Source organism: Pongo pygmaeus, chromosome X (genome assembly GCF_028885625.2).
Source record: "Pongo pygmaeus isolate AG05252 chromosome X, NHGRI_mPonPyg2-v2.0_pri, whole genome shotgun sequence".
Lineage (NCBI taxonomy): Eukaryota > Metazoa > Chordata > Mammalia > Primates > Hominidae > Pongo > Pongo pygmaeus.
In genome coordinates, this window is record NC_072396.2 from 137,431,041 (window position 1) to 137,434,808 (window position 3,768).

Genomic DNA, 3,768 nt, shown 5'->3' on the forward strand with positions numbered 1-3,768 from the left:
AACATGCTCATCATCACTGGCCATCAGAGAAATGCAAATCCAAACCACAATGAGATACCATCTCACACCAGTTAGAATGGCAATCATTAAAAAGTCAGGAAACAACAGGTGCTGGAGAGGATGTGGAGAAATAGGAACACTTTTACACTGTTGGTGGGACTGTAAACTAGTTCAACTATTGTGGAAGTCAGTGTGGTGATTCCTCAGGGATCTAGAACTAGAAATACCATTTGACCCAGCCATCCCATTACTGGGTATATACCCAAAGGATTATAAACCATGCTGCTATAAAGACACATGCATACGTATGTTTATTGCAGCACTAGTCACAATAGCGAAGACTTGGAACCAACCCAAATATCCAACAACGATAGACTGGATTAAGAAAATGTGGCACATAGAGGAGCCAAGATGGCTGAATAGGAACAGCTCCAGTCTACAGCTCCCAGCGCGAGCCACGCAGAAGACAGGTGATTTCTGCATTTCCATCTGAGGTACCGTGTTCATCTCACTAGGGAGTGCCAGACAGTGGGCGCAGGTCAGTGGGTGAGCGCACCGTGCGCCAGCCAAAGCAGGGGCGAGGCATTGCCTCACTCGGGAAGTGCAAGGGGTCAGGGAGTTCCCCTTCCAGGGGTGACAGACGGCACCTGGAAAATCGGGCCACTCCCACCCGAATACTGTGCTTTTCCGACGGGCTTAGGAAACGGTGCCCCAGGAGAGTATAGCCCGCACCTGGCTCAGAGGGTCCTACGCCCACGGAGTCTCGCTGATTGCTAGCACAGCAGTCTGAGATCAAACAGCAAGTCGGCAGCGAGGCTGGGGGAGGGGCGCCCGCCATTGCCCAGGCTCGCTTACGTAAACAAAGCAGCCTGGAAGCTTGAACTGGGTGGAGCCCACCACAGCTCAAGGAGGCCTGCCTGCCTCTGTAGGCTCCACCTCTGGGGGCAGGGCACAGACAAACAAAAAGACAGCAGTAACCTCTGCAGACTTAAATGTCCCTGTCTGACAGCTGTGAGGAGAGCAGTGGTTCTCCCAGCACGCAGCTGGAGATCTGAGAACGGGCTGACTGCCTCCTCAAGTGGGTCCCTGACCCCTGACACCTGAGCAGCCTAACTGGGAGGCACCCCCCAGCAGGGGCAGACTGACACCTCACACGGCCGGCCAGGTACTCCAACAGACCTGCAGCTGAGGGTTCTGTCTGTTAGAAGGAAAACTAACAGAAAGGACATCCACACAAAAAACCCATCTGTACATCACCATCATCAAAGACCAAAAGTAGATAAAACCACAAAGATGGGGAAAAAACAGAGCAGAAAAACTGGAAACTCTAAAAACCAGAGTACCTCTCCTCCTCCAAAGGAACGCAGTTCCTCACCAGCAACGGAACAAAGCTGGACGGAGAATGATTTTGACGAGCTGAGAGAAGAAGTCTTCAGACGATCAAATTACTCCGAGCTACGGGAGGATATTCAAACCAAAGGCAAAGAAGTTGAAAACTTTGAAAAAAATTTAGAAGAATGTATAACTAGAATAACCAATACAGAGAAGTGCTTAAAGGAGCTGATGGAGCTGAAAACCAAGGCTCGAGAACTACGTGAAGAATGCAGAAGCCTCAGGAGCCGATGTGATCAAATGGAAGAAAGGGTATCAGCCCTGGAAGATGAAATGAATGAAATGAAGCGAGAAGGGAAGTTTAGAGAAAAAAGAATAAAAAGAAACGAGCAAAGCCTCCAAGAAATGTGGGACTATGTGAAAACACCAAATCTACGTCTGATTGGTGTACCTGAAAGTGATGGGGAGAATGGAAACAAGTTGGAAAATACTCTGCAGGATATTATCCAGGAGAACTTCCCCAATCTAGCAAGGCAGGCCAACATTCAGATTCAGGAAATACAGAGAACGCCACAAAGATACTCCTCGAGAAGAGCAACTCCAAGACACATAATTGTCAGATTCACCAAAGTTGAAATGAAGGAAAAAATGTTAAGGGCAGCCAGAGAGAAAGGACGGGTTACCATCAAAGGGAAGCCCATCAGACTAACAGTGGATCTCTCGGCAGAAACCCTACAAGCCAGAAGAGAGTGGGGGCCAATATTCAACATTCTTAAAGAAAAGAATTTTCAACCCAGAATTTCATATCCAGCCAAACTAAGCTTCATAAGTGAAGGAGAAATAAAATACTTTACAGACAAGCAAATGCTGAGAGATTTTGTCACCACCAGGCCTGCCCTAAAAGAGCTCTTGAAGGAAACGCTAAACATGGAAAGGCACAACCGGTACCAGCCACTGCAAAATCATACCGAAATGTAAAGACCATTGAGACTAGGAAGAGACTGCATCAACTAACGAGCAAAATATCCAGCTAACATCATAATGACAGGATCAGATTCACACATAACAATATTAACTTTAAATGTAAATGGACTGAATGCTCCAATTAAAAGACACAGACTGGCAAATTGGATAAAGACTCAAGACCCATCAGTGTGCTGTATTCAGGAAACCCATCTCACGTGCAGAGACACACATAGGCTCAAAATAAAAGGATGGAGGAAGATCTACCAAGCAAATGGAAAACAAAAAAAGGCAGGGATTGCAATCCTAGTCTCTGATAAAACAGACTTTAAACCAACAAAGATCAAAAGAGAAAAAGAAGGCCATTACATAATGGTAAAGGGATTAATTCAACAAGAAGAGCTAACTATCCTAAATATATATGCACCCAATACAGGAGCACCCAGATTCATAAAGCAAGTCCTGAGTGACCTACAAAGAGACTTAGACTCCCACACATTAATAATGGGAGACTTTAACACCCCACTGTCAACATTAGACAGATCAACGAGACAGAAAGTCAACAAGGATACCCAGGAATTGAACTCAGCTCTGCACCAAGCGGACCTAATAGACATCTACAGAACTCTCCACCCCAAATCAACAGAATATACATTTTTTTCAGCACCACACCACACCTATTCCAAAATTGACCATATACTTGGCAGTAAAGCTCTCCTCAATAAATGTAAAAGAACAGAAATTGTAACAAACTGTCTCTCAGATCACAGGGCAATCAAGCTAGAACTCAGGATTAAGAATCTCACTCAAAACCGCTCAACTACGTGGAAACTGAACAACCTGCTCCTGAATGACTACTGGGTACATAACGAAATGAAGGCAGAAATAAAGATGTTCTTTGAAACCAACGAGAACCAAGACACAACATACCAGAATCTCTGGGATGCATTCAAAGCAGTGTGTAGAGGGAAATTTATAGCACTAAATGCCCACAAGAGAAAGCAGGAAAGATCCAAAATTGACACCCTAACATCACAATTAAAAGAACTAGAAAAGCAAGAGCAAACACATTCAAAAGCTAGCAGAAGGCAAGAAATAACTAAAATCAGAGCAGAACTGAAGGAAATAGAGACACAAAAAACCCTTCAAAAAATCAATGAATCCAGGAGCTGGTTTTTTGAAAGGATCAACAAAATTGATAGACCGCTAGCAAGATTAATAAAGAAAAAAAGAGAGAAGAATCAAATAGATGCAATAAAAAATGATAAAGGGGATATCACCACCGATCCCACAGAAATACAAACTACCATCAGAGAATATTACAAACACCTCTATGCAAATAAACTAGAAAATCTAGAAGAAATGGATAAATTCCTCAACACATACACCCTCCGAAGACTAAACCAAGAAGAAGTTGAATCTCTGAATAGACCAATAACAGGAGCTGAAATTGTGGCAATAATCAACAGCTTA